General features: G+C 39.1%; 1 long non-coding RNA gene across 1 annotated transcript; it reads left to right on the top strand.

Annotated features, from left to right (window-relative positions):
- The first annotated feature begins 1,907 nt into the window (after nt 1-1,907).
- On the top strand, nt 1,908-5,542 carry LOC120826103 (uncharacterized). The gene is made up of 4 exons (XR_013451040.1): nt 1,908-2,860; nt 3,042-3,350; nt 3,470-3,616; nt 3,818-5,542. It is a non-coding gene; the product is annotated as an uncharacterized LOC120826103 (long non-coding RNA).
- Nucleotides 5,543-19,919: the final 14,377 nt, after the last annotated feature.

Genomic DNA, 19,919 nt, shown 5'->3' with positions numbered 1-19,919 from the left:
GACGAGGCACGGCGCGTTGATCCTTCCTCCTCGGCCCCCTCCACTTGGAGAAGATGATGTACGTGTGTACGCTTTATGTAATAGTAATAGGAGTTATACACTCTATACTCACTAGGACAGCCATCGATGCCACACACCACGCGAAAGTCGGGGCTGCGACTGTGTAAAGAGTTGATGTGACTCAATAGGTTTTTCAGTGTCAACGCCACAAAAATGAAGCATATGAAACAACGCCAGATCATCTTGGAGGAGCAAGGTTCCTAAGGTTAAGGCGAGAGCAGCAAGCCAACACGTTATATCCAGCCCAAGAGAAATTACCGGTAGTTTATCACTTTTAAATGTGGGGTGTAAGCTCTTATTTAGTTATCTTTACAGAATAATTCATCTGAAATGGGCAACAATTTAGTCTAGCTATACACAATTGTAACACATATATACATAATAAATTCTTAAAAATACTAAAAAACTAGTTGTTTTTAAATTCATTTGAAGATTAATTAATGCCATAAACCCCTGTTTTGGAAATGGTAGCAGTCTTTGGCTCAGCAGTGGCTGTCCCGCTATTTTACGTTAGCCCTCATTAAAGAGAGAGAGGACCCACTCCATGACTATTTCCGTCTCTGAAAAACTACGTGTTTTATTCAGAATCTAAGTGAGCATAATACATTCACCCGTTCTTTAAAGGAGTGAGACCTGAGAAGGAGATCACCTGTTTATCGTGTCTGTTGAAAGTTGGACATGCGCAGTATGGAACACACACGGCTCACTGGAGGGAACGTTACAGGTGCGTAATAAAGCTGCCTTGTCCGAGAAGGTTTGAATTTGTATTTCATTGCAGGTTAAGTTGCATCGAATATCTCGGGTTTTTTACTCAGATCAATTTTAAATATTATATTAAATATTATTTGTTGTGTACACTGTTGCAGCCGAGCACGAGCTCCCGTTAGCTAACTAACTTGCTAGCTAAAACCGCTAACAGCATGGACGAACTTGATGAAGTCACGGTGTCGACTTTAAGACTAGTCAAATATACATTTTTACCGTGGTTATTATTTTTACGTCATGATTATTATGCACCAGTAACACCAAGACAAATCCCCTGTAAGTAAAAACCTACTTGGCAATACTACTTGGCCTACTTGGCCAAGTAGTACTGAGTAATACTGATTCATCAGAGAGGTTAAGATCAACTAAGTTTAAACAGATTAGGACTTGCAGTCCTCTCTATAAAGACGATAACTCTTAATTCTGAACAGATTTGAATGAAATTGGTTTTATTATAAATTGGATACATTGAGCATTATACTAGTTACATGTTTCAATTAAATCCAGTTACTGGGGTGGATCTACTCTGCTCTATTATACTAAAACATTAACCTTCTGAATAGCCACAACCTAAAATGTTAATTATTTAGAATGTATGCTTTTATTAGTTCCTAAACAATGTAGATTGCTATATACACTCAGTATATTTGAATTAAAATTGCTTCAGAATTAAGAGAGTTACGACCGATTAAAATGTTTAATTCACCACTCTGATGTGATGCATAGTCCGCTGAGGTATGTCATTTCTACATCTATTGTTAATGCACTAACTAGTTGGTGCTAGCCAGCTGTCTCATACAGTTTGGCTGTTCTATGGCACTAATTCATCTCGCAATGTGTGCTTTACATTATGTCACAGCTGCAAACGTAAGTGAAGAAATGATCAGCTCTCTGTCTCGCGAAGACCCGCGGGACCTTTTCCCAGGCCCAGAGAACTTCTTGCGACGAAATGCGGTCTGGCGAATCTGTCATGGTGTTTCGGAAGAGGTCAGTTTCTCAATGATGCAGCATTAACTAACTAAGTGGTTTTGGAACAGACATGTTAGCCTATAGGTGTATTCAATTGTTCTATCATGTTTATTTACATTTTTTGTTGATGAAGTAAGTTTATTCATTTTCTGCTTGTTTAGTAATTATTTATATGTCACACCATAAGGTAATTACCAAACCTACCTTTATTATCACTAAAGGGAGAATATTAACACAAACTATTTATGATTATTGTTATATATTTAGTGGAGTGGTCAATGCGGCATCACATTTTGTGTTAACACAGTATAAATTAAAAGTTGCTTTTACAAATACTTAATTATCTTTTATTTTACAGGAAACTGTAGTCTCAAAATCAACAAGCAGTTCTACTTCTGTGAATGGGTCACCCCTACCTCAGACATCCACTCCAGTAAAAAGATGTCCTGCAAAGCACACAACACCTGAAAAGGTTGTGAAGTTATCCTTCCCAGAATATGTATTGCACACTGACACCGAACTAGAGCAATGCCGAAAACAATATTGTGAGTTGGCGAAGACCGGTGAAGAGAGAAACTGCCAAATGTCAAAGGACCTCAGATGTCGGCTCATCCGAAACACCATGTCCAGTATGATCGCAATCCTGAGGGCAACGGGGGATGGAGACAGATACCCGTCAAAGCCAGAAATTACAGCTATGGCAAAGCGAATAGTGCTGCAGGACCGAGACCTGAGCAGCAAGAATGCATGGGTAGGTCAAATGCATCCAGGTGCATGTTTGTTATTTGTTTTATGTTTGAAGCATTTATTTGAATTTTTCTTGTCATAGGTTACTGTGTACTCACAGCTATACAAAAGATTGCAAAATGTGAGATCACCCCAAAAGACCAATCCAAAGAGGCGCCGACTTGAGGAGCCAAAGTGCCAACCTGAGCTGCTAAGTGACCCAGATGGATTTGAATCAAGTGACTCAACACTCATTCTGGATCCCCCCTCAAAAGGAGGTAGCATTCAAGACTGCCTTCTGAAGGAAGTAGCACCCCAGACTCAGGCAGCAATGCCAGACGTGAATTCCAACATTACATTTACAAATTTACTATTGTGTGGTGTTCATATTTTACACTTCTTTTGTTTGGAAAACTAATAAACTGGAAGACTCAAACTAATTGCTACCATATTCTTTCTAAAGTTACTAACTTCTATGAATTAATGCCATGTATTTAATTATGTATATTTCTGTCCTCCAGCTAAGATGCCCGCAGGCATTGACACTCCAGACACTGACAGTCCAGCAACCACAGGCAAGCACCCTAACTAGAACAGCTAAGAAGCCTGCAGACACTCCAGACTCAGACAGTCCAGCAACTATGGCCAAGCACTACAGAACCCTACAATCTTTGTGTAAGAAGAAAACTCCAAACCATGAGTCCTTCTCTCAGCTCCTGGACTTGGAATTTTCAGCCAGAAGAGCATTCATTGGCTCTGATTCTTTTCGCGAGGAGGACAGACACAAGAAAATTCTAGAGGCGTATCCTTGTTTCAAGGACATTGGACATGTAAGTCATTATTGACTGAGCATAATTCAAAACATGGCACCACACAAAACAATGTCTTGTATGCCAATTTCCGCCTCCTACCTAATGCAGTCAAATGTCTTTATTTGTATGTTGGATAGGTGATGGAGGAGCTTCAACGCATTCTGGACAAAAATAACATCCATTACATTGATGAGCTGAAGGGAAGATGGGAAAACTTCTGCCAGAAGGTGCAGTTTTTTGGTGTGTGGAAAAAGCTGCTGAAACCCCAATAGGAATGGACAAAGGTAAGCAATGATGTTTGATGTTATTAGGGTGGACGTTAGGCAAGTTTATGTGCTAGTGTCTGGTCTTCCTCCTTTTCATCTGTGTTGGCTATCCCATTATTTGTGTAACTTTTTTTGTATTTTAGCAGATGTTGTAAACTGTCAATCAGATTTGACCTTGTATTATCGAAGTGTAAAAGTAACACATATTATCCTCAACAGTTGAACAGGCTCTCAGTATCCTACGTGTGCTGCCTTCATTGTTCCCCTCTTCATCTGCTCCTCCGAAGAAGTTAGGACATGTGAGTGAGGCTCTAGTGCATTTCCTCGAGGTAAGCAAAAAATGAATGCACTACTTGGTTAATAGGTTTTATTGACTTAGTGAAGACCTAAAAAGACTGGCCTAGCCCAACAAATGTAAATACATTTCTATACAGTGTGTTAAGCAACACATTTTTTTACAGTAGACCCACAGACACATTTTGATATTCTTTATATCTGTAGTTCTAAAGCTTCTTAGACAGTGTACCACCTCAGTAAATATTGGACTCCACTAAAGTACTACTAAAATCACTGATGTAAAAGAAAAAATCCAGAGCCTCAGCTATGGTTTCCCATCACAGCACTTGAACGTGACTACATATCTGGTTTACTTAGCGCTTCCATTCCAATTGCTTCCATACCACTATAGGGAGCTCCTTTGTATGATTTCAGTCTTGTGGAAGGCTTGATTGTTTGTGAACAGGAAATGCATTGGGAAGAACCGACTTCAGCTGTAACTTAATATGTACTGCACCTTTCATTTTGCTTTAGAAGGTTATTTGATTGTAAGAAGGGCTTAGTTTGAAAAATATGGCAAGGCAAGGCAATTTTATTTGTATAGCACTTTTCATACACAAGGCAGACTCAAAGTGCTTCACATTATAACATTTCATACAATAAAGTGAAATAAAATGCAGGAATTAAAAGACAATTAAAAACAGCAAATAAAATTATAAATTAAAATCTTATTTAAATTGTTTAATTAAAAGCAGAGGTTAAAAGGGCAATGTAGGTAAAATTTAGCAGAAGGCGAAGCTGAACAAAAACGTTTTCAGTCTTGTTTTAAACGTGGTCAGAGTTGGGGCAAGTCTTAAATCTTCAGGAAGTTTATTCCAGCTGTTTGTTGCGTAGTAACTAAATTATGCTTTCCCATGATTTGTATTTACTCTGGGAATCACTAACAGATTGGTGTCAGAAGATCTTAGTGATCTTGAAGGCTTATGTAGTGGAAGCATATCAGTGATATACTTTGGCCCTAAACTATGTAGTGATTTATATGTGAGCCGTAGGATTTTGAAATTAATTCTCTGACATACTGTAAGCCAATGTAAGGATTTAAGAATTGGTGTAATGTGCTCACATTTTTTGGTCTTTGTTAGAACTCTAGCAGCAGCGTTCTGAACAAGCTGGAGGTGCCTGACAGTTTTTTTTGGAAGACCTGCAAGGAGACCATTACAATAGTCTAGCCTACTAGCTATAAAGGCATGTACAAGTGTTTCTAAGTCTTGAGGTGACTGAGCCCTCTAAGTCGTGCGACATTTTTGAGGTGGTAGTAGGCCGATTTTGTTACTGATTTGATGTGACTCTCCAAGTGTAAATCTGAATCCATAATAACCCCCAGATTTCTGGCTTTATTTGATGTTTTCAGGGACAGAGAGTGAAGGTGTTGGGTTACTTTAAACCTTTCTTTTTTAGCACCAAATACAATGATCTCAGTTTTGTCTTCATTTAGTTGTAGGAAATTTTGACACATCCAGTCTTTGATTTGCTCAATGCACTGGCACGTTAGATCTATGGGGCGATAGTTGTTTGGTGATAGCGCTACATAGATTTGGGTGTCATCAGCGTAGCAATGGTGGTCAATTTTATTTCTTTGCATGATTTGTCCTAGTGGGAGGATGTAGATGTTGAATAAAGTCGGCCCTAAGATCGAACCTTGGGGGACTCCACACATTACGTCGGTTGTTTCTGATTCAAAGTCACCAATGGAAACAAAATAGTTCCTGTCTTGTAGATATGACCTGAACCAGCTTAAGACTGTGCCTGAGAGCCCCACCCAGTTTTCCAACCTGTCCAAAAGTATTGAGTGGTCGACAGTATCAAATGCAGCACTGAGGTCTAATAGCATTAATATTGAAGTTTTGCCAGAGTCTGTGTTAAGACGGATGTCATTTACAACTTTAATAAGGGCCGTCTCGGTGCTATGAAGAGGTCGAAATCCTGAAGTTGTCGTGGCAGCCAGTTGAAGCCAGGAAGTGATTAAGAGCACGGTCGTCCTCCAATCAGAAGGTTGTGGGTTCGATCCCAGGCCCGGCTAACCCGCATGTCGTTGTGTCCTTGGGCAAGACACTTAACCCAACGTTGCTCCTGTAGCTGCGACTACAGTGTGTGAATGGTAGTTACTGATGGCAGGTGTCACTGTGTATGGTTCTCCTGTCATCAGTGTATGAATGGGTGTGAATGGGTGAATGATGTCGTGTAGTGTTAAAGTGCTTTGAATGGTCAGAAGAAGAAGCTATACAAGTACAGGCCATTTACCATTAAGTTGTTGTAGGACAACTTTCTCAATTATTTTACTTATGAAAGGTAGATTTGAAATTGGTCTGTAGTTGTTGATAATAGAGGCATTTAGGCTCCGCTTTTTTAGGAGAGGTTTAATAACTGCGGTTTTGAAAGCTTTTTTGGAAATGGCCTGTCTGAATAGAGTTATTAACTATTTGCAATACGTCTGTTGCTAGGCAGTCAAAAACATTCTTAAAGAAGTTGGTAGGTAGAGCATCAAGATAGCAGGTGGATGGTTTTAAATTTGTCACCGTTTCCACTAGAGTTTGAGAGTCTATGGCATTAAAGCTTGTCATCATTGCTGTGTTACTTTTGCCTAAATAGGGTGGTGATCCAACATTTTTGTTTGAGATATTAATGGCGCGTCTGATGCCTTCAATTTTATCAGTATAAAAGAACGCAAACTCGTTGCATTTCTGTGTGGAATGGAGTTGAGGTGGTATTTGTGTCGGGGGGTTGGTCAGTCTGTCAACAGTTTCAAATAGGGTTTTTGCCTTATTAGTGTTGTTGTTGATGATGTTGGAGAAGAATGTTTCCCTAGCACTTTTTAAATCTAAATTTTAGGCCCGGAGGCGCTCTTTATAGATGTCATGGTGAATGTGAAGTTTTGTATTCCGCCAGATTCGTTCAGCCTTCCTGCACTCTCTTCTCTGGGCTGTTACAACAGTAGCTTTTCTCCAGGGTGCCTTTTGCTTACTAGAACTGGTTTTAACCGTAACAGGTGCAATGTCATCTATAACATTCAAAATTTTGGAATTAAAGTTGTCTACAAGATTATCAGCATGACATGGGATTAGAGGTGGTAACGAGGAGATGACATTTTTAAAGAGTACATTAGTATGTTAATTGATGTACCGTTTTTGACAGTATTTGAATCTGATTGTGTGTCCGGAATGAAAGAAATATTAAAGAAAACACAGAAGTGGTCAGACAATGAGGGATCAGTCACAAAAACATCCGAAACAATGAGACCTTTTGTGATAATCAGGTCCAGGGTGTGTCCCTTACAATGAGTAGCCTCTTTCACATGTTGAGACAGTTCAAATGTGTCTAAAATAGTCAAAAGTTCTTTTGCACCCTTGTCATTCAAATCGTCAGTATGAAAATTAAAGTCACCAGTTATAACTAGACAGTCAAAGTCGGTAGAGATGCTAGACAATAATTCTGTAAAATCATCGAAAAAATGTGCAGAATATTTAGGTGGCCTGTAAATAATTACCAGGAGAACTCTGGGAGAACCTTTCAATACAACACAAAGATATTCAAATGATGGAAAATCACTAAGTGACATCTGTTTCCCCTCAAATATATTTTTAAATATAGCAGCAACCCCTCCACCTCTTTTTCCAGATCTACATACATCAATAAAGTTATGGTTGGGGGGTGCTGCCTCAATCAGAATGCTTGCACTGTTATTTTGTTCTAGCCATGTTTTAGTTAAAAACATAAAATCAAGTTTAGAAGTGGTAATAAAATCATTGACTAAAAACGATTTGTTATTAAGAGACCTAACATTAAGCAGAGCCATCCTGATGGTGTTATTCACAGGCTTTGGGGTTGACTTTGAGCTGGAGAGAATAGGAATGAGATTTGTTAGATTAGCAGTGTGTCAAAGTTTTGCAATGTTCACTCTCTTGGTGGTCACAGCAGGAATGCAGAAGGTGCCATGTTTTGACGTAGGCGACCTTGGGTCCAGCTGATAATGCGGTCTACTGCTGAACCCTTTTCTATCTCAGTAATCTTCAGGGCTGCTGTCAGAAGGAGGAGGGGGTGGGCCTAAGGGGGGGGAGTGAGCAGCGTCACAGCTGGGATGGATTTGTGGAGGTGGTGCGCTTCTTCGTAGAGGTGGGGGGGCAGATCGGCGTAAGATGGCGTCACCGCTGAGATGAGCCGGTGCAGGTGGACGCTGGGGGGGAGGGCGCTGAGGTCAATCTAAGGGAGTAAAAATAGGAGCGGGGGGGGGTAAGCGGGGGTAACTCTTGGAACTCCAAGGGGGAGGAGGGGGGAGAACGGTTTACTGAAGGGAGGGAGACGTGGACCTGGATGGGGGCTCTGGGGGGGTGGGAGAGGGATCCTCACACGTAATGGAAGGAGGGTTAGAGGGGGATGGCAATGGCGGTCCTCCTTCGCCGTTTCTGATAAGCTGTGTTTTCTCTTCCTTCTTTGTGGGCTCCTCTTCTTGTCTCGTGTCCTTGGCAGTGGGGACAGATGGATGACGCATGATGTAAAACATGTTGGTAATGAAAAGCTTTGCTCCCATCTTATTTAGGCAAAGTCCATTTGTCTTAAAAAGATGCCTGCGGTCCCAGAAAAAGCTAAAATTGTTGATACAATGCATTGAACGAACTGCACATGCAGTTAAGAGCCATTCATTGAGCCAAAACAGTCTACTGAATCTCTCAGCTCCTCTCCCGGTCGGGGGCAGAGGACCACTGATAAACACCTCAGCATTCACAGAGCTGACTGTTTCTAGGAGATTATCGAAGTGCTCTGTAACACGTCGGTCCTCTGGGGGGGTCTTGAAATGACGGGCGCGAGGCAGTCGGGTCCATTGTAAATGGTTTTATTTATATTTCCACACACACAACACCGGCTCCAGCCTCCTCGCCCCGCTCTCTCGCTGTCGCCGGCTCTCTCCTACTTAACAGCAGAGTCCTGATTAACATCAGCTGAGGCCAATTGCCTCCCCCAGCACCGTTCCCTGAACCACTCCCTTCTCAGTCCCCCCCTGCAGCTGAGCCAAACCACGCCCGCCACCACATGCTCTTTCAACTTTTCTGATTGTTGTTTTTCAATGTCATTAGAGCCAATGTGCAGAATTAAATTTTTCACAGTTGGGTGTTCAGCCACAATTTCCAAAATTCTTTCTTCCAAGTCAGACACCATATCCTTCGGGAAGCAGAGTACTTTGGTGTCGTACTACTTCACCCACAATCAGATTTTCAGGCCCTGTCGTTAGCTTTCTCTGTGGCTTTAAGTTAGCAGGTCTTACCCTGCTGCGTGGTGGTGGAGGGTTATCCAGAAATTTAGAGGGGGATCCATGGTCCTGCAACAGTGGAGCAAACCTGTTTTGTAGTTTTAAACCTGTTTGTTGGGGAGGTTTCTTGGTAGTTCCCCTCTTCTCAGTTGTCCGCTGCTTTGTTCTACGAAGCACGGGGGTTGAGGAGGCGTTATGCCTGGATGGTAACGCAGGCCAGTCGGCCAGATCACAGATATCGGGCCGCTGCGTCCTGCCAGTTATCCGTTCTCCCTTGTCTGGTCTTCTCTTTGGCTTTGCACCAAGTGTGGTCCAGGGAGGATTGTCGCTGGTAGATTTATTACCCTGTACAGAGTCCTCCAGTTTCTTCATAGTTCCATCATTGCTAGTTAGCTGGGTTCTAGCATGCTCTTGTCCACGGTTTTGAGTCATTGCTAGAGTGGTGTTGTTCCCACATGGTCCATTTACTTCTACATTTACCTCTAACCGATTAACTTTTGTTTCCAGCAGTAAAATCTTCTGTACGAGTTTGTGGTAATCTTCCGTAGAGAAGGGAGGCATCTTCTGCTAATTACCTTTAGCACTGTAGCACAGGCTCAGGCTTATCTTGTTTGGTAGGCCTCCTCGCGTAGCGTTGAGGAAGTCGTAAAAATATTGAAAAATGCCTGTTTTATCTAAAAGATATATAATCCCACTGGTTTTGTAAAGTATCCAGGAGCTCCTGCTCTTTGTTTCGTTAAGCGATTGCCGTTGCTAGAGGTGAAAGTGGACAAAATGAGCAGAGCTGCTCCTCGGTGCGACTGGTCTCGGTGCGAGAGAGAAGAGGAATTGATAATTTAAACAAAAGTCCTGATGGAAAGATGCTCATGTTATGTGTTTAAGGAAAAAGAAGACCCCAATGACTATTTGAAGAAACGTTGTCTCTCCTGCCCAGTCCTTATTGTGAGTTTGTCCAACTGCCTCCTGGCTGTAGGAGATGTGCCGATAACTAAGCTCCCAAAAGACAAGGTTACAGAGGGTGTTTTATACCTTATGGCCTACTATTATGCTCTACACCATATATGTCAAACTCAAGGCCCGCGGGCCATATCCGGCACGGCATGCAATTATATCTGGCCCGCGAGATCATTATATATTATTGTTACTAATGGCCCGACGATATGAAGCGCTAACACAACGGTGTTCCCAAATACGCACTTTGCTGATAAACTGAGCGCACTGCGCAAACAAAACAGCTCACAGGAGTCGTCTCACTGATGAGCACCTTCAATCCTGAGAGTCTCCACAACACGGGACCTCACGCCGAACATAAACCAACTTGTTGCCAAAAAAAGATGCAAAGCATCCAGCTCTGATAAAATGGCATAAGAGCAAAGAAAACTGAATGTTTTGCATCGTTATTTGTTATTACTGAAAAGCACAAATTTTATTTATATTTCCAGGTTTTGTTTTGTTTTGCAGTATGTTCATATTTCTAACTTGTATAATTTTGACAGGAGATATTTTTATGGAGAGTAAAATCATTTGTGATATTTAAAATCTAAGGTTTTTTTATATCAAATGACAAAAGCAAAGAAACTCAAATGTTTTGATTTGTTATTTTTATGTTTACTTAAAGCACAAGCACTGTCACAATTTTTATTTATTTTTTCAGGCGTTTCTTTTTCAGCATGTTCATATTTGTAACTTGTATAATTTTGACTGGATATATTTTTATGGAGAGCAAGATATTTTAAGTTATTTAAAGTTTAAGTTTATTTATTGCAGAATAACATTCCTGTCTGTTTGTATTTATGTTTATGTTAAAAGAAACATTTAGTTTTAGTGTGTTCAATAAATGTTTATTCTGTTCGGCCCGCGACCTGAAGTGTGTTTTGAATTTTGGCCCCCTGTGCAATTGAGTTTGACACCCCTGCTCTACACCTTACTTACCCCAGGTGCGTAGCCACTCTGCTTTCTGTCATACAAACGGAGGTTCTCTTGGACACAATCCATGAGCGAGACCTCACTCCATCTTTCAAGAAGGGCATGGCTGACTGGAAAGCTTTTGTTGGCAAGTAAAGCCGTTTCCATTCTTATTTGTTATTTAACAAATGTTGCCCATTGTTAAGGTTGCAATAATAACAATGCTGTTCATGTATTGAGGGACACAGTGGTCAAATATTTATGTTAATGTTAGCCCAAGACGCTTAACTTAGATGTTGCAATAATACGCACATTGTAAGTGTATTGAGGAGACAGATGTCAGATCATCATGTCTCAATGTAATCCATGTGTTACACATATATGGCTATGTTTTTTTTACTATTATTAGTATTTTATTACAGTGCCATACACAATGTGCGCCAAAACATGACTGGTGCTGCAGGCAGAGTGTAACTGACTAACTGCACTGTATTGTAAGAATTGTTTGCTCCCTCCTGCATTTCAGAGCTAAAGATGCATGCTCTTTCTTATGCAAATAAATTTTTTGTTTGTTTAATGCACAACTTGTTTTCATTGATGTTTGCGCTTGTCTTAAATTTAGAACACTACTATTGTAGAGCTAACATTAAGTAAAATGCACTTGAATTGAGATTAATTATGATACAAAAGCACTTCTTATGAGTAAAACAAAGCATAATATGAGTATTTCCAGCTAACTTCAAGACATATTTTATCCTACAATGCTTAAATAATCACTTTCTAATCTTATTTCAAGTTGGTGGTGGTCTAAAATCTAGGACAATGTCCCTATTTTAGAACTTTAAATTAGTTAAATACACTTGAAATGAGGGGGATGCCATGAACAGTGAAAAAACAAAAAGCTACTTTTGAGCATTACAAGCTTATTATGATACACAACTTATTTTTGGTGGGGCATTTTTTCCAGTGTATCATATGTCTTCATTCAAGCCAATTTGTAGGAAGGCCTTCGTTATGTCTGCCGTCATAGCCACTCTATGTTGCCTGAATTTTATCAAAATGCTTAGCAAGTCAGGGTTCAGATTCAGTCCCGACATTCGTTGAGTGAGCGGCTTTCTCACTTTTGGGACGACGTGTCAAACAAAATTTGTAACTTTGTCGTGCACTGGAAAAAATGCCCCTCCAAAAACACTGTTAACCAATGCCTTCTTGTGTTCTGTGCGTTTTTAAGCCTTCTCTCAGCCTGAAAACGCCTAAATAGTGAGGAATGCACCAAAACTTAGATTGAACAAAAGAGGTTGGAAAACTATTCACAGACCATGATACCATCATAAAACAGATAAATGTACTTTCCTGAGGTGCTAGTTTGAGGAAAACACTGTGAACCAATGCATTCTTGTGTTCTGTGCGTTTTTAAGCCTTCTCTCAGCCTGCAAACGCCTTAATACTCAAGAAAGCACAAAAACTTAGTTTGAACAAAAAAGGTTGGAAAACTATTCACAGACCATGATACCATCATAAAAAAGATAAATGTACTTTCCTGAGCTGCTAGTTTGAGGAAAACACTGTGAACCAATGCATTCTTGTGTTCTGTGCGTGTTTAAGCCTTCTCTCTGCCTGCAAACGCCTTAATAGTGAAGAAAGCACAAAAACTTAGTTTGAACAAAAAAGGTTGGAAAACTATTCACAAACCATGATACCATCATAAAACAGATAAATGTACTTTCCTGAGGTGCTAGATTGAGGAAAACACTGTGAACCAATGCATTCTTGTGTTCTGTGCGTTTTTAAGGCTTCTCTCAGCCTGCAAACGCCTTAATACTCAAGAAAGCACCAAAACTTAGTTTGAACAAAAAAGGTTGGAAAACTATTCACAGACCATGATACCATCATAAAAAAGATAAATGTACTTTCCTGAGCTGCTAGTTTGAGGAAAACACTGTGAACCAATGCATTCTTGTGTTCTGTGCGTGTTTAAGCCTTCTCTCAGCCTGCAAACGCCTTAATAGTGAAGAAAGCACCAAAACTTAGTTTGAACAAAAAAGGTTGGAAAACTATTCACAGACCATGATACCATCATAAAACAGTTAAATGTACTTTCCTGAGGTGCTAGTTTTAAGGAAAACACTGTGAACCAATGCATTCTTGTGTTCTGTGCGTTTTTAAGGCTTCTCTCAGCTTGCAAACGCCTTAATACTCAAGAAAGCACAAAAACTTAGTTTGAACAAAAAAGGTTGGAAAACTATTCACAAACAACGATAACATCATAAAACAGTTAAATGTACTTTCCTGAGGTGATAGTTTTAAGGAAAACACTGTGAACCAATGCATTCTTGTGTTCTGTGCGTGTTTAAGCCTTCTCTCTGCCTGCAAACGCCTTAATAGTGAAGAAAGCACAAAAACTTAGTTTGAACAAAAAAGGTTGGAAAACTATTCACAGACCATGATAACATCATAAAAAAGATAAATGTACTTTCCTGAGCTGCTAGTTTGAAGAAAACACTGTGAACCAATGCATTCTTGTGTTCTGTGCGTGTTTAAGCCTTCTCTCTGCCTGCAAACGCCTTAATAGTGAAGAAAGCACAAAAACTTAGTTTGAACAAAAAAGGTTGGAAAACTATTCACAAACCATGATAACATCATAAAACAGTTAAATGTACTTTCCTGAGCTGCTAGTTTGAGGAAAACACTGTGAACCAATGCATTCTTGTGTTCTGTGCGTTTTTAAGGCTTTCTCAGCCTGCAAACGCCTTAATACTCAAGAAAGCACAAAAACTTAGTTTGAACAAAAAAGGTTGGAAAACTATTCACAGACCATGATACCATCATAAAAAAGATAAATGTACTTTCCTGACCTGCTAGTTTGAGGAAAACACTGTGAACCAATGCATTCTTGTGTTCTGTGCGTGTTTAAGCCTTCTCTCTGCCTGCAAACGCCTTAATAGTGAAGAAAGCACAAAAACTTAGTTTGAACAAAAAAGGTTGGAAAACTATTCACAGACCATGATACCATCATAAAAAAGATAAATGTACTTTCCTGAGCTGCTAGTTTGAGGAAAACACTGTGAACCAATGCATTCTTGTGTTCTGTGCGTGTTTAAGCCTTCTCTCTGCCTGCAAACGCCTTAATAGTGAAGAAAGCACAAAAACTTAGTTTGAACAAAAAAGGTTGGAAAACTATTGACAAACCATGATATCATCATAAAACAGTTAAATGTACTTTCCTGAGGTGCTAGTTTGAGGAAAACACTGTGAACCAATGCATTCTTGTGTTCTGTGCGTTTTTAAGGCTTCTCTCAGCCTGCAAACGCCTTAATACTCAAGAAAGCACAAAAACTTAGTTTGAACAAAAAAGGTTGGAAAACTATTGACAAACCATGATAACATCATAAAACAGTTAAATGTACTTTCCTGAGGTGCTAGTTTGAGGAAAACACTGTGAACCAATGCCTTCTTGTGTTCTGTGCGTTTTTTAGGCTTCTCTCAGCCTGCAAACGCCTTAATTCTTAAGAAAGCACAAAAACTTAGTTTAAACAAAAAAGGTTGGAAAACTATTCATAAACCATGATAACATCATAAAACAGTTAAATGTACTTTCCTAAGGTGCTAGTTTGAGGAAAACACTGCGAACCAATGCATTCTTGTGTTCTGTGCGTGTTTAAGCCTTCTCTCTGCCTGCAAACGCCTTAATAGTGAAGAAAGCACAAAAACTTAGTTTAAACAAAAAAGGTTGGAAAACTATTCATAAACCATGATAACATCATAAAACAGTTAAATGTACTTTCCTGAGGTGCTAGTTTGAGGAAAACACTGTGAACCAATGCATTCTTGTGTTCTGTGCGTTTTTAAGGCTTCTCTCAGCCTGCAAACGCCTTAATACTCAAGAAAGCACAAAAACTTAGTTTGAACAAAAAAGGTTGGAAAACTATTCACAGACCATGATACCATCATAAAAAAGATAAATGTACTTTCCTGAGCTGCTAGTTTGAGGAAAACACTGTGAACCAATGCATTCTTGTGTTCTGTGCGTGTTTAAGCCTTCTCTCAGCCTGCAAACGCCTTAATAGTGAAGAAAGCACAAAAATTTAGTTTGAACAAAAAAGGTTGGAAAACTATTCACAGACCATGATACCATCATAAAAAATATAAATGTACTTTCCTGAGCTGCTAGTTTGAGGAAAACACTGTGAACCAATGCATTCTTGTGTTCTGTGCGTGTTTAAGCCTTCTCTCTGCCTGCAAACGCCTTAATAGTGAAGAAAGCACAAAAACTTAGTTTGAACAAAAAAGGTTGGAAAACTATTGACAAACCATGATAACATCATAAAACAGTTAAATGTACTTTCCTGAGGTGCTAGTTTGAGGAAAACACTGTGAACCAATGCATTCTTGTGTTCTGTGCGTTTTTTAGGCTTCTCTCAGCCTGCAAACGCCTTAATACTCAAGAAAGCACAAAAACTTAGTTTGAACAAAAAAGGTTGGAAAACTATTCACAGACCATGATACCATCATAAAAAAGATAAATGTACTTTCCTGAGCTGCTAGTTTGAGGAAAACACTGTGAACCAATGCATTCTTGTGTTCTGTGCGTGTTTAAGCCTTCTCTCAGCCTGCAAACGCCTTAATACTCAAGAAAGCACAAAAACTTAGTTTGAACAAAAAAGGTTGGAAAACTATTCACAGACCATGATAACATCATAAAAAAGATAAATGTACTTTCCTGAGCTGCTAGTTTGAAGAAAACACTGTGAACCAATGCATTCTTGTGTTCTGTGCGTGTTTAAGCCTTCTCTCTGCCTGCAAACGCCTTAATAGTGAAGAAAGCACAAAAACTTAGTTTGAACAAAAAAGGTTGGAAAACTATTCACAAACCATGATAACATCATAAAACAGTTAAATGTACTTTCCTGAGCTGCTAGTTTGAGGAAAACACTGTGAACCAATGCATTCTTGTGTTCTGTGCGTTTTTAAGGCTTTCTCAGCCTGCAAACGCCTTAATACTCAAGAAAGCACAAAAACTTAGTTTGAACAAAAAAGGTTGGAAAACTATTCACAGACCATGATACCATCATAAAAAAGATAAATGTACTTTCCTGAGCTGCTAGTTTGAGGAAAACACTGTGAACCAATGCATTCTTGTGTTCTGTGCGTTTTTTAGGCTTCTCTCAGCCTGCAAACGCCTTAATACTCAAGAAAGCACAAAAACTTAGTTTGAACAAAAAAGGTTGGAAAACTATTGACAAACCATGATAACATCATAAAACAGTTAAATGTACTTTCCTGAGGTGCTAGTTTGAGGAAAACACTGTGAACCAATGCATTCTTGTGTTCTGTGCGTTTTTAAGGCTTTCTCAGCCTGCAAACGCCTTAATACTCAAGAAAGCACAAAAACTTAGTTTGAACAAAAAAGGTTGGAAAACTATTCACAGACCATGATACCATCATAAAAAGATAAATGTACTTTCCTGAGCTGCTAGTTTGAGGAAAACACTGTGAACCAATGCATTCTTGTGTTCTGTGCGTGTTTAAGCCTTCTCTCTGCCTGCAAACGCCTTAATAGTGAAGAAAGCACAAAAACTTAGTTTGAACAAAAAAGGTTGGAAAACTATTCACAGACCATGATACCATCATAAAAAAGATAAATGTACTTTCCTGAGCTGCTAGTTTGAGGAAAACACTGTGAACCAATGCATTCTTGTGTTCTGTGCGTTTTTTAGGCTTCTCTCAGCCTGCAAACGCCTTAATACTCAAGAAAGCACAAAAACTTAGTTTGAACAAAAAAGGTTGGAAAACTATTCACAGACCATGATAACATCATAAAAAAGATAAATGTACTTTCCTGAGCTGCTAGTTTGAAGAAAACACTGTGAACCAATGCATTCTTGTGTTCTGTGCGTGTTTAAGCCTTCTCTCTGCCTGCAAACGCCTTAATAGTGAAGAAAGCACAAAAACTTAGTTTGAACAAAAAAGGTTGGAAAACTATTCACAGACCATGATACCATCATGAAAAAGATAAATGTACTTTCCTGACCTGCTAGTTTGAGGAAAACACTGTGAACCAATGCATTCTTGTGTTCTGTGCGTTTTTTAGGCTTCTCTCAGCCTGCAAACGCCTTAATACTCAAGAAAGCACAAAAACTTAGTTTGAACAAAAAAGGTTGGAAAACTATTGACAAACCATGATAACATCATAAAACAGTTAAATGTACTTTCCTGAGGTGCTAGTTTGAGGAAAACACTGTGAACCAATGCATTCTTGTGTTCTGTGCGTTTTTAAGGCTTTCTCAGCCTGCAAACGCCTTAATACTCAAGAAAGCACAAAAACTTAGTTTGAACAAAAAAGGTTGGAAAACTATTCACAGACCATGATACCATCATAAAAAGATAAATGTACTTTCCTGAGCTGCTAGTTTGAGGAAAACACTGTGAACCAATGCATTCTTGTGTTCTGTGCGTGTTTAAGCCTTCTCTCTGCCTGCAAACGCCTTAATAGTGAAGAAAGCACAAAAACTTAGTTTGAACAAAAAAGGTTGGAAAACTATTCACAGACCATGATACCATCATGAAAAAGATAAATGTACTTTCCTGACCTGCTAGTTTGAGGAAAACACTGTGAACCAATGCATTCTTGTGTTCTGTGCGTTTTTTAGGCTTCTCTCAGCCTGCAAACGCCTTAATACTCAAGAAAGCACAAAAACTTAGTTTGAACAAAAAAGGTTGGAAAACTATTGACAAACCATGATAACATCATAAAACAGTTAAATGTACTTTCCTGAGGTGCTAGTTTGAGGAAAACACTGTGAACCAATGCATTCTTGTGTTCTGTGCGTTTTTAAGGCTTTCTCAGCCTGCAAACGCCTTAATACTCAAGAAAGCACAAAAACTTAGTTTGAACAAAAAAGGTTGGAAAACTATTCACAGACCATGATACCATCATAAAAAGATAAATGTACTTTCCTGAGCTGCTAGTTTGAGGAAAACACTGTGAACCAATGCATTCTTGTGTTCTGTGCGTGTTTAAGCCTTCTCTCTGCCTGCAAACGCCTTAATAGTGAAGAAAGCACAAAAACTTAGTTTGAACAAAAAAGGTTGGAAAACTATTCACAGACCATGATACCATCATAAAAAAGATAAATGTACTTTCCTGAGCTGCTAGTTTGAGGAAAACACTGTGAACCAATGCATTCTTGTGTTCTGTGCGTTTTTTAGGCTTCTCTCAGCCTGCAAACGCCTTAATACTCAAGAAAGCACAAAAACTTAGTTTGAACAAAAAAGGTTGGAAAACTATTGACAAACCATGATAACATCATAAAACAGTTAAATGTACTTTCCTGAGGTGCTAGTTTGAGGAAAACACTGTGAACCAATGCATTCTTGTGTTCTGTGCGTTTTTAAGGCTTTCTCAGCCTGCAAACGCCTTAATACTCAAGAAAGCACAAAAACTTAGTTTGAACAAAAAAGGTTGGAAAACTATTCACAGACCATGATACCATCATTAAAAAGATAAATGTACTTTCCTGAGCTGCTAGTTTGAGGAAAACACTGTGAACCAATGCATATTTTGTGTTCTGTGCGTGTTTAAGCCTTCTCTCTGCCTGCAAACGCCTTAATAGTGAAGAAAGCACAAAAACTTAGTTTGAACAAAAAAGGTTGGAAAACTATTGACAAACCATGATACCATCATAAAAAGATAAATGTACTTTCCTGAGCTGCTAGTTTGAGGAAAACACTGTGAACCAATGCATTCTTGTGTTCTGTGCGTGTTTAAGCCTTCTCTCTGCCTGCAAACGCCTTAATAGTGAAGAAAGCACAAAAACTTAGTTTGAACAAAAAAGGTTGGAAAACTATTCACAGACCATGATACCATCATAAAAAAGATAAATGTACTTTCCTGAGCTGCTAGTTTGAGGAAAACACTGTGAACCAATGCATTCTTGTGTTCTGTGCGTGTTTAAGCCTTCTCTCAGCCTGCAAACGCCTTAATACTCAAGAAAGCACAAAAACTTAGTTTGAACAAAAAAGGTTGGAAAACTATTCACAGACCATGATAACATCATAAAAAAGATAAATGTACTTTCCTGAGCTGCTAGTTTGAAGAAAACACTGTGAACCAATGCATTCTTGTGTTCTGTGCGTGTTTAAGCCTTCTCTCTGCCTGCAAACGCCTTAATAGTGAAGAAAGCACAAAAACTTAGTTTGAACAAAAAAGGTTGGAAAACTATTCACAAACCATGATAACATCATAAAACAGTTAAATGTACTTTCCTGAGCTGCTAGTTTGAGGAAAACACTGTGAACCAATGCATTCTTGTGTTCTGTGCGTGTTTAAGCCTTCTCTCTGCCTGCAAACGCCTTAATAGTGAAGAAAGCACAAAAACTTAGTTTGAACAAAAAAGGTTGGAAAACTATTCACAGACCATGATACCATCATAAAAAAGATAAATGTACTTTCCTGAGCTGCTAGTTTGAGGAAAACACTGTGAACCAATGCATTCTTGTGTTCTGTGCGTGTTTAAGCCTTCTCTCAGCCTGCAAACGCCTTAATACTCAAGAAAGCACAAAAACTTAGTTTGAACAAAAAAGGTTGGAAAACTATTCACAGACCATGATAACATCATAAAAAAGATAAATGTACTTTCCTGAGCTGCTAGTTTGAAGAAAACACTGTGAACCAATGCATTCTTGTGTTCTGTGCGTGTTTAAGCCTTCTCTCTGCCTGCAAACGCCTTAATAGTGAAGAAAGCACAAAAACTTAGTTTGAACAAAAAAGGTTGGAAAACTATTCACAAACCATGATAACATCATAAAACAGTTAAATGTACTTTCCTGAGCTGCTAG

Source organism: Gasterosteus aculeatus, chromosome 10 (assembly GCF_964276395.1).
Source record: "Gasterosteus aculeatus chromosome 10, fGasAcu3.hap1.1, whole genome shotgun sequence".
NCBI lineage: Eukaryota > Metazoa > Chordata > Actinopteri > Perciformes > Gasterosteidae > Gasterosteus > Gasterosteus aculeatus.
This window is presented reverse-complemented; position numbering and strand designations above follow the sequence as displayed.